We start from the raw sequence: 12305 nt of genomic DNA, 5'->3' as shown, positions 1-12305 counted from the left end.
GCCTGTTTTATTTCTCCCTCGCATGACTCTTGTTCTATTCAAGTTGTAACACTGTGGGAGAAAATTGTAATAATGTCCTTTTTGCCAAACGGATTATTTCAGTTTGGCACATGGGACACTTTTTACAACTCTCTCCCAACTCTTCAGCTACAAAGACTTTCAGAGCAGCTTACAAATTTAAATTTCATATTTATGTATTTTAACATTTTGTATTGTTTTTAAATTGTATTGTTTTATGCTTGTTTGCTGCCTTGAGTCCCTATATTGGGAGAAAGGTGGGATATAAGAAATTAATAATAATGATAATAATAATAATACAGATGTTTAATTACACGGGTTCACTTCCCTCAGGCTTACAATCTGAAAAGACAAAGGGTTTTTCAGTCTCCAGTTCCCATGTCTGGAAGCCATGCCCTATGAGGAAAGACTCAGGGAGCTGGGGATGTTTAGCCTGGAGAAGAGAAAGTTAAGAGGTGATATAACAGCCCTGTTTAAATATTTGAAGGGATGTCATATTGAGGAGGGAGCAAGCTTATTTTCTGCTGCTCCAGAGACTAGGGCCCAGAACAATTCATAGAATCATAGAGTTGGAAGAGACCACATGGGCCATCCAGTCCAACCCCCTGCCATGCAAGTTACAGGAAAAGAGATTCCACCTCAACATTAGGAAGAACTTCCTGACAGTAAGGGCTGTTCGACAGTGGAACACACTCCCCCGGAGTGTAGTGGAGTCTCCTTCCTTGGAGGTCTTTAAACAGAGGCTGGATGGCCAACTGTCTGGGATGCTTTGATTGTGATTTCCTGCATGGCAGAAGGGGTTGGACTGGATGGCCCTAGTGGTCTCTTCCAACTCTATGATTCCATGGACCATCTCTACAAAGGAAATACAAGGCTTGATCTATTTGTTGCTGCAACTGGCAGAAATTCTGCAGGAGGTCTATAAATTTATTTAGCTTCCTCCTTCCTGCCCAGTTGCTATGAAGCAGAGAGAACACCTCTGCTGAAGGTCTTGGAGCTCTAATAGGCTTGTAATAGGAGATATGTGAATAAGGATTATTAGTCATTACAGTTTTGGGTTTCTCCCCTTTCAGCCCTGAGCCTACTTTGAGGAAGTGACCATCTTTCCTGGATCCAGGCCAGAGGGATCTCTACAAGGAGGTCAGCATGGAGGATGATGGTAAGGTGGTCTTTCTGGGTAAGGATCCCTTTTGCCTTTGTTACATAGAATCTGAAAGAATGAATTCATGTTTTTAGTAAATTGATGGGATTCACATGTAGAAATGGGATGCTATGCTCCCTGGGTTGCATTGTGCCAGACCTGAGCTTGTCTGAAGCTGCTTTTTAAATATAACACTTTGATTTTGCCCTGGTTTGAAACTTGTAGAAGTAGAACTGATGCAAGAACACTGCTTTAGTCTCCTCCTCCTCCTTCTGAGGCCCCATTGTCTCCAAGAGCAGAAGGAGTTTGAAACAACACACTTTGCTGGGTAATCTTGAGGTTTAATACTTCTCCCATAATATCCCCTATCTGCGCATGGAGAAAAAGAAAAACTGGTTGGCGAGAAAAGTTCTGAGTATTTAACTCCCTGATTTCAGGATTTCAAAGTGTAGCAATATTTTTTTCTCCTGTGGAACAAAAATCCATAATGTGCACATCTCTCCTGAAGCTGGTGTGTGAATGAGGTCTGTCATTCATTCATTCATTCATTCATTCATGGTCATAGACCAAATATGAACATAAAATACATTAAAAAAACACATAAATACAGCTAAAATAAAGAAAACTTTAACTAAATACAATTTTTAAACAATTTCTCTCTAATACACAAAAATTAAACAGTAAGGATGGTAAAATGTTAAAAATCTCATAGCTAATGCTTACACTTAAATATATAACTAAGATTTCCACATTATCATTTGCCCCCTAATATTTGTTTGCTAGTAGTAATAGCACAGGCACTGAACCTAGAAGCCTTCTCTGTAATTTAGGAGGCAGGAGGAGTAGGTAAAGTATTTCTCTTCTCTGGAAAGCATTGTAAAATTGGAGTGATTGGTCTACTTCCCAATTCTGGGAAAAGAGCAGGATACAAATATAATAATAATAATAGTAATAATAATAGAATGAGTACCTTGATAAAATGGTCAATAAAATAGAACATGATCTATTGATTCCTTTGCTAGATTGAAATATGAAATAGATTGAAAAATGAAATATTGAAATTTGGTGCTAGATGACACCATATTACTAGTGGAAAATATCATGGACTTGGAACAGTTACTAAGAAAGTTCAAGGAAGAAATTGCAAAGACAGGCTTGTGCTGAACATAAAGAAAGCAAAAATGACTATGGAGGGTTTACATAAATTTGATTTAGACATTGAGGAAATCAAAATCATTAAAGAGTTCTTGTAACTTGGATTAAACACTGATTAGAACAGAGACTGCAGTCAAGAAATAAGAAGATGACTGGGGGTTGTCCACACTGGCAAAATAAAGCGGCTTCAAGCAGCAACGCCATTATCACAAAGAGCCATCATGGGTTTCTGAGAAACAAGTCATGCCAGACTAATCTGGCCTCCTTTTCTGATAAAATTGCCATCTTGGCAGACAAAGGGAAGGCTGTAGATATAGCATATCTGGATTTCAGTAAGGCCTATGACAAGGTCCCCCATGATATTCTCACAGACCAGCTGGTAAAATGTGGACTAGACAATGTGACTGTTAGGTGGATTGGTAATTGATTGACTGGCCAAATTCAAAGGCTGTTCAGCAATGGCTCCTCTTCGTCTTAGAGAGTGTTGACTAGTGGGGTACCACAGAGTTCTGTCCTGGGCCCAGTGCTTTATCAATGACTTGGAGGAAAGAATAGAAATCATGCTTATCAAATTTGCAGATAACACCAAATTGGGAGGAGTAGCCAAGATCCCAGAGCACAGGATCAACATTCAAAATGACCTTAATAGATTAGAATGCTAGGCCAAAACTAACGACCGCCCCAGTTGTGTTGCACAGAGAGACAGGATATAAATAAAATTTATTATTATTATTAACATGAACTTCAACAGTGAGAAATGTAAGGTGCTGCACTTAGGTAGAAAAATGAAATGAATAGATATAGGATTGGGGACACCTAGCTTAACAAGACTGTGTGAAAGGAATCTAAGATTCCTAGTAGATCACAGATTGAACATGAGTCAGCAGTGTGATGTGGCAGCTAAAAAGGCCAATGCGGTTTTAGGCTGCATCAATAAAAGTATAGTGTCTAGATCAAGGGAAGTAATAGTGCCACTTAATTCTGCTTTGGTCAGGTCCCACCTGGAATACTGTGTCCAGTTCTGGGTACCACAATTCAAAAAGGGGTTGACAAGGAGGAGGGCCACCAAAATGTTGAAGGGTCTGGAAACCATACCTTATGAGGAAAGACTTAGGGAATTGAGTATGTTTAGCCTGGAGAAGAGACGGTTAAGAGGTGATATGATAGTGATTAAGTGTTTGAAGTGGTGTCACATTGAGGAGGAAGCAAGCTTGTTTTCTGCTGCTCCAGAGACTAGAACACAGAACAGGGGATGCAAGCTACAGGAAGAGAGATTCCACCTTAACATTAGGAGAAACATATTGACTGTTAGAGCTGTTCAACTGTGGAACACACCCCCTCAGAGAGTGGTGGAGTCTCCTTCTTTGGAGGTCTTTAAGCAGAGGCTGGATGGCTAACTGTTGGGAGTGCTAAGTGCTTTGATTGTGAGTTCCTGCATGACAGGGGAATGGATTGGATGGGCCTTCCAACCTATGATTCTATGATTCTTTGACTGCAGTCATTTCTCCTACATTCCACACTCTCAAACTTAACTAGCCATAGAATTTAATACTAAAGTTCTTAAAACCTAAAGCAATAAAACTGTAAGACTTAATAGCCTCCAGCTTGCTGATAAAAACCATAAGAAATCACTTCACAGGGATTTATAACAAAGGGTAGATTGTAATAATACTTTACAGTGGCTCCTGCTGCCATGCTGCCACCGATATCATTGTGAGATGTATCTTTTTTCCTCCTGGCTATAAAAATCATAGAATCATAGAATTGGAAGAGACCACTAGGGCCATCCAGTCCAACCCCCTGCAATGCAGGAAATCCAAATCAAAGCATCCCCGACAGATGGCCATCCAGCCTCTGTTTAAAGACCTCCAAGGAAGGAGTGCATTCCACTGTCGAACAGCCCTTACTGTCAGGATGTTCCTCCTAATGTTCAGGTGGAATCTCTTTTCCTGTAGCTTGCATCCATTGTTCCGGGTCCTCTTCTCTGGAGCAGCAGAAAACAAGCTTGCTCCCTCCTCAATATGACATCCTTTCAAATATTTAAACAGGGCTATCATATCACCTCTTAACCTTCTTTTCTCCAGGCTAAACATCCCCAGCTCCCTAAGTCGTTCCTCATAGGGCATGGTTTCCAGACCCTTCACCATTTTTGTTGCCCTCCTTTGGACACGCTCCAGTTTCTCAATGTCCTTTCTGAATTGTGGTGCCCAGAACTGGACACAATATTCTAGGTGGGGCCTGACCAGAGCAGAATACAGTGGCACTATTACTTCTCTTGATCTAGACACTATACTTCTATTGATGCAGCCTAAAATAGCATTGGCCTTTTTAGCTGCCGCATCACACTGTTCACTCATGTTCAACTTGTGGTCCACTTGGACTCCTAGATCCCTTTCACACATAGTTTCATTCAGCCAGGTGTCACCCATCCTATATCTGTGCATTTTATTTTTCCGCCCTAAGTGCAATACCTTACATTTCTCCGTGTTGAATTTCATTTTGTTAGCTTTGGCCCAGCTTTCTAGTCTATTCAGGTCATTTTGAATCTTGATCCTGTCTTCTGGGCTATTAGCTATTCCCCCTAATTTGGTGTCATCTGCAAATTTGATAAGTATGCTCCCAATTCTGTCATCCAGGTCATTGATAAAGATGTTGAATAGTACTGGGCCCAGGACAGAGCCCTGTGGGACCCCACTGGTCACTTCTCTCCAGGATGAAAAGGAGCCATTGTTGAGTACCCTTTGGGTTCGGCCGGTCAACCAATTACAGATCCATGTAACAGTTCCTTTGTCTAGCCCACATTTTACCATCTTGTTTGCAAGAATGTCATGGGAAACCTTGTCGAAGGCCTTACTGAAATCAAGATATACTATATCCACAGCATTCCCTTCATCTACCAAGCTGGTAATTTTATCAAAAAAAGAGATTAGGTTTGTCTGGCATGATTTGTTTCTCTGAAACCCATGTTGACTTTTGTGATTATAGCATTGCCTTCTAGATGCAGAACATGTTTACTTGTTTCTTTAGCCAATGGGCTCTCGCAGGTCTGGTCCATCTTCTGCTGGATGATTTTAGAAGTCCAGTGTCCCTTTTCCTCCCTTGGAGGTTCTTAACCAAATTGCTAGGATTCTCCAGAAGTGGTTTCCATACCCAGCTCCCATGCTTCCTCTTGTGTTCCTAACCTCCCAAATACTGGGATTTATGTGATGTGACAGAGAGGCTGTTCATGTGGGAACCAATGACACTGCAAGGCACAGCCTTCAGAATATCAGAAAGATTCATGAGGCTTTGGATAGGAAGTTGAAAGAGATGGATGCACAGGTTGTCATCTCTTCTCTTCTCCCAGTCGAAGGGCATGACCCAGGAAGGGAGAGAAAAATAGCAGAGGTGAATAACTGGCTCCGCAGATGGTGCCGTCAAGAACGATTTGGATTTTGCCAATAGTCTCAAAAATTTGATCAGGAGGGCTTTAAACTGAGTTATGTGGGGGAGGAAGACAGTATTCTGGAAGGCAAAAGGGCTGGAGAAAATAGTCAAATTGTCATAGAGGGAACAAGACAAACAGTGCAAGGACCCAAAAGTTGGAGGCAAAAAAACTTGCACAGGCAGCAAGTCAAAGGGACACATGGTCTTCCACACTAATGCACAGAGCATGGGAAATAAGCAAGATGAACTTGACCTCCTAGCACAACAAAGCAAATATGATACAATAGGCATCACTGAAACCTGGTGGGATGAGTCTCATGATTGCAATGTAGGAATACAGGGGTATAACCTTTTTAAGAGAAACAGGCCAAACAGGAAAGGAGGAGGTATAGCCTTATATGTCAGGGACATTTACACCAGTGAAGAAATCCAGGACATTAATCCTAGAAACTGGATGGAGGGCATCTGGATAAAAATTAAAGGGGAGGGAAACAACAAGGATGTTATGGTGGGAGTGTACTTCAGACCCCCAAGTCAGACTATTGCTTCTCTATCTGACCAGAGATTCTTTGCCTGCAAACTGAAAAAAAGAATTCACACCAGGAAATGAGCTTTTGCAGTTTGGCCAGTCTGTGGTTCCCCCCCCCCAATTCATTACCAAAATGAATTCTACTCTTTTATCACTAGAAAAAGTGACTGTTGTCTCTGCCTAGTGGAGTTAAGGGGGCAGTTAATCAAAGTAGATTTAATAATAATAATAATAATAATAATAATTTATTTCTTACTCACCACTCCTCATGGCTCTATGTGGGTTACAACTTAGTTAAAACTCAATCATTACATAAAATACACATATTAAGCTGCATCTCTACGCAATATTTACATTACAATACATAGAACAATAATTAAATATAAAATTCCTGTTTAAAAGTCATAATTAAAATTCATAATTAAAATGATAGGATGTCCTAATAGCCTGCTTCAAAGGAAATGTAGATTTCACCATGAAATATTAAGACGAAGGAGGGTGGCTTGGATAAAGAAGGAACTGCTGTTAAAGAGATTGTCCTCTTTTTCCTCAAGCAGATAATGAGCAGGAGAGTGAGACCTACAAGGAGGCAGCTGCGGCATCATGGGACATAACCAAACTTGTCATGGAAAAAGAGGAATTTGAAAATCGTATGGGACCAAAAAGGCAGAAAGGATACCAGACAAGGAAGAACTCCTTTGCTTTTCTGGATGCTGATCTTCCTAAACCTCTGGATTCACAGTCAAAACAGCTACAATGTCCTGTCTGTGGGAAAATATTCAAATATAAATCATATTTCAACATACACTTCAGAGTTCATACAGGGGAAAAGCCCTACAACTGCATGCAATGTGGAAGGCGCTTCAGTCAAAGGGCCCATCTAAATACACACCAAAAAATCCACACAGGAGAGAAACCACATAAATGCATAGAATGTGGAAAGAGCTTCGCTCATAGTCAATCTTTGCATTTACATCAAAGAACCCACACAGGGGAGAAACCATATCAATGCATAGAATGTGGAAAGAGCTTTAGTCAGAGAGGACATCTATATTCACATCAAAAAACTCACACGGGAGAGAAACCATACAAGTGCATAGAATGTGAAAAGAGCTTCAGTAACAGGGGAAGTCTACATTCGCATAAAAAAAACCCACACAGGGAAGAAACCCTATAAATGCATGGAATGTGGAAAGACCTTCAGTCAGCGTGGAAATCTACGTTCACACCAAAAAACGCATACAGGAGAAAAACCACATAAATGCATAGAATGTGGAAAGAGTTTCTCTCACACTCAAAATTTAAGATCACATCAAAGAACTCACACAGGGGGGAAACCATATAAATGCATGCAATGTGGAAAGAGCTTCAGTCAAAGTGGCCATCTACATTCACATAAAAAAATCCACACAGGGAAGAAACCATATAAATGCATGGAATGTGGAAAGAGCTTCAGACAGCGTGGAAATCTACAGTCACACCAAAAAACGCACACGGGTGAGAAACCACATAAATGCATAGAATGTGGAAAGAGCTTCTCTCACAGTCAAACTTTGCATATACATCAAAGAACCCACACAGGGGAGAAACCATATCAATGCATAGAATGTGGAAAGAACTTTAGTCAGAGCGGACATCTACATTCACATCAAAAAACTCATACAGGAGAGAAACCATACAAGTGCATGGAATGTGAAAAGAGCTTCAGTAACAGTGGAAGTCTACATTCGCATCAAAAAACCCACACAGGGAAGAAACCCTATAAATGTCTGGAATGTGGGAAGAGCTTCAGTCAGCGTGGAAATCTACGTTCACACCAAAAAACGCATACAGGGGAGAAACCACATAAATGCATAGAATGTGGAAAGAGCTTCTCTCATACTCACAATTTAAGATTACATCAAAGAACTCACACAGGGGAGAAACCATATCAATGCATACAATGTGGAAAGAGCTTTAGCCAGAGTGGACATCTACGTTCACATCAAAAAACTCACACGGGAGAGAAACCATATAAATGCATGGAATGCGAAAAAAGCTTTAGTAACAGTGGAACCCTACATTCACATCAAAAAACCCACACAGGGAACAAACCATATAAATGCATGGAATGTGGTAAGAACTTCAGTCAGCGTGGAAATCTACAGTCACACCAAAAAACGCACACAGGGGAGAAACCGTATAAATGCATAGAATGTGGAAAGACCTTCTCGCATAGTCAAACTTTGCGTATACATCAAAGAACCCACACTGGGGAGAAACCATATCAATGCATAGAATGTGGAAAGAGCTTTAGTCAGAATGGGCATCTACGTTCACATCAAAAAACTCACACAGGAGAGAAATCATATAAGTGCATGGAATGTGAAAAGAGCTTCAGTAACAGTGGAAGTCTACATTCACATCATAGAGTACACACAGGGGAGAAAGCATATAAGTGTATGGAATGTGGAAAGAGCTTCAGTCAGCGTGGAAATTTACAGTCGCATCAAAAAACCCACACAGGTGAAAAACCATATAAATGTATAGAATGTGGAAAGACCTTCTCGCATAATCAAACTTTGCGTTTACATCAAAGAACCCACACAGGGGAGAAACCATACAAATGCATAGAATGTGGAAAGAACTTTAGTCAGAGTGGACATTTACGTTTACATCAAAGAATCCACACGGGGAAGAAACCATATAAATGCATGGAATGTGGAATGAGCTTCAGTCGGAGTGGAAATCTACAGTCGCATCAAAAAACCCACACAGGTGAAAAACCACATAAATGCATGGAATGTGGAAAGACTTTCTCACATAGTCAAACTTTGCGTTTACATCAAAGAACCCACACAGGGGAGAAACCATATCAATGTATGGAATGTGGGAAGAGTTTCCGTCAGAATGTACATTTACATTCACATCAAAGAACCCACACAGGGGAGAAACCATATCAATGTATGGAATGTGGGAAGAGCTTCAGTCAGAATGTACATTTACATTCACATCAAAGAAACTATAAATGCATGTAATGTGGAAATACCTTGCTTGATCAAAAAACTCATATGGAAGTAACTATAGAAATGCATGGAATGTGGAAGGTATTTCATTGAAAGTGGGCATCTACATTCCCGTCATAGGGCGACACCACCTAAATGCATGCAATGTGGAAGGAGATTTTGCAACATTGGACATCTACATTCACTTCAAAAAATCCACATACAGGAGAAAGCCTAACTGAAATTGGAGACTTCTGTTTTGCATGGTGGTGCAAGTACTATCACTTTTGCTATCTCTTAGGGACATTTGCTTGTTGCATAGACTAATTCAGTTAGGGTGATTTGCTGATCAATAATGGAAAAACAGAACACCCCCCCCCCCCCGGCTGTCTAGCATCCTTTTCCAACCTCAGAGAAGAAGCAAAGGGAAGGAAAGTGAAAGAGAGTACAGGAGACTGTGAGCAAGTCACAGCTATGTCATGCAGCTGCTCAGCCTTACAAGTGCTGCTGCCGCTTTGTTTTTAATCTTTCTGAACCAGTTTCAGGGAAGCAATCGATGTGAATAGCCACACTTTCTTCATTATCAATCTCTCCACCGAGCGAACTGTAAAAATGGCAAGAAACTTTTAGAAATAACACTTTCTGAATGAAAATATATTTAAAAACTGACAAGCTGAGGAGAAGCAATTTAAATCAGTGGAAAAGAAGGTGATAACAATAAGGTGTTGGTTATCACCTTTAAAGCCCTACATGGCTTGGGCCCAATTTATCTAAGGGATTGCCTACTTCCAAATGATCTGTCCCGCACACTCAGGTCCTCTGGGAAGAATTTATTTGCAACCTATAAAAACCAGACTAACTGCGACTTCCCAGAGGACCTTTTCTGCAACCGCTCCCAGTCTCTGGAATTGCCTGCCAGACGAGATCCACCAAATTACCAAGTTAGACAGCTTGGCACGCTTTTCCATAATAAACAGCTTGGCTATGTGGTGATTCCCCCACATATATGTGATGATTCTGCCACTGTTATTGGTTTTTAATAGTTATGTAATTTTAAATCTTATATTGTTTAATCTTTTTAAGGGGGGATACCTTGTATGTATATGTATTATTTTAACTGTTGTAAACGACTTTTGATTGTTTTAACAAAAAGTGGGTTATTAATGATGGAAGAGCTTACCTGAAGAATGTGTTTACAGTGAACAGACTCTTGGCCTTACAGAATTCATAAGTCTTTTTTGCTTCATTTCTTGATCCTAGGCCAAATTTTCTGTTTGATTCTGCTTTGTTGCCTACTTTTGCATTCCAGTCAGCTGTGATTATCAACATGTCCTGTTTGGGTCTGTGATCAATATCCTCCTGGACTCTAGCATCTAATCTTTCGATTTCTTCCTTGTCTGCCTCTGTATTGGAGCATAAACTTGAATTGGTTATACTAATGGATTTTTCCTGAAGTCTTATGATGTTATTTGGTCAGATTTTGCATTATATCACCTGACTGCTTTTGCTACATCTCTCCTTACTATTAATGCTTCTCCATTTTGTCTTAGATTTTCATTTCCTAAATAGAACACTGTGTGATTATCTGACTGATAATGTCCCATTCCTGTCAACTTTAGATTGCTCAACTCAACTATTGCAATATTGGTATGTTCTGTTTCTTGTCTTACATCTGATTCATCTTTCTCACATTCTTTATTCCTAATGTACAGCTTCAGACTGTCCTTTCCCCTCTGATTAATATTCCCTTTGGTTTCCTAAATCTGTTTTCTCAAAATCCTGAATTTGCATCTGGCCATCACAGAGGGAAGCTGTTTTTTAATTTGACTTTTCAAGCTGATTGCAGTCAAAATCTAGTTTGCCCTATGCAGCTGTCCAAGCCAGAGTCTAGGAGAAATGTTCTATACCGAGCAAATGTTCAGAGGCAAAGAGAAGTAAATGCAAAGTGCTGGAAATAAACTGCTGACTATCTAGATGCCTCAATAAATCATCTTATCTGTCAGGGCAGGGGTACTGTAGGAGGCCTTATTTTTGAAGATCTTTCGTTGAACCCCTGACTTCTGGGAAGTGGAACACTGCAAGTTGGAAAGGGACCATATTCTGGTCTGGCAGAGTATTATTATTATTATTATTATTATTATTATTATTTCATTTGTATGCTGCTTTTTCCCAGGAGGGACCCAAGGGAGCCCACAGATTTAAAAAACACCATTTAAAACTTTCAATAAATCCAGGTACTGGACTCCAAAGCAAATCTGCATACCCGATTTAGGTCAAGCATCTCATCCTTTCAATTCTCTCCTATTAACACTTTTGCAAGTGAAGACTGTCAATTGAACTGTTAAATAAGAGTGTTACACGTTCCACTAAGAAAAAGACAAATGCTTTTGTAAGTCAAAAGCAGCTGGAGATATATCAGGAAGAAACATACAAAAGAGAGAATGGCGTAAGAATAGTGTGTGCTGTTGCCCAAGATTTCTATTTTGGAAGTACTGTGGCCCAAAATATGCACTTGTTCCTCTTCAAAACCAATAAGAGTCTCCTCCAGGGAACGTTCACTGAAGACAATACATAGATGATATTTTTGTGTGTCTTCAAGTTGTCTCCAACTCATGGTGACTCTTGAGGTGAACCTATCACCAGGTTTTCTTGGCAAGATTTCTCAGAGGAGCCTTGCCACCATGGCCTTGATCTGAGGTTGAGAGTCCAACTTGGCCAGTGGGTTTCCAAGCCAAGCAGGGATTTGACTGACCTGTGAAAATCATAGAATTATAGAATCGAATTGGAAGAGACCACAAGCGACATCCAGTCCAACCCCCTGCCATGCAGGAACTCTCAATCAAAGCATTTCTGACAGATGGCCATCCAGCCTCTGTTTAAAGACCTCCAAGGAAGCAGATTCCACTACACTCCTAGGAAGTGTGTTCCACTGTCGAACAGCCCTTACTGTCAGGAAGTTCCTCCTAATGTTGAGGTGGGATCTCTTTTCCTGGCTTGCATCCATTGCTCTGGGTCCTAGTCTCTGGAGCAGCAGAAAACAAGCTTGCTCCCT

General features: G+C 40.4%; 1 pseudogene; it reads left to right on the top strand.

Annotated features, from left to right (window-relative positions):
* Nucleotides 1-903: 903 nt before the first annotated feature.
* Nucleotides 904-12084, top strand: LOC121922956 (annotated as a pseudogene).
* Nucleotides 12085-12305: the final 221 nt, after the last annotated feature.

The sequence above is a fragment of the Sceloporus undulatus genome, chromosome 2 (genome assembly GCF_019175285.1).
Source record: "Sceloporus undulatus isolate JIND9_A2432 ecotype Alabama chromosome 2, SceUnd_v1.1, whole genome shotgun sequence".
NCBI classification, from domain to species: domain Eukaryota; kingdom Metazoa; phylum Chordata; class Lepidosauria; order Squamata; family Phrynosomatidae; genus Sceloporus; species Sceloporus undulatus.
The sequence above is the reverse complement of the archived record's forward strand: the minus strand, read 5'-3'. Positions and strand labels throughout refer to the sequence as shown.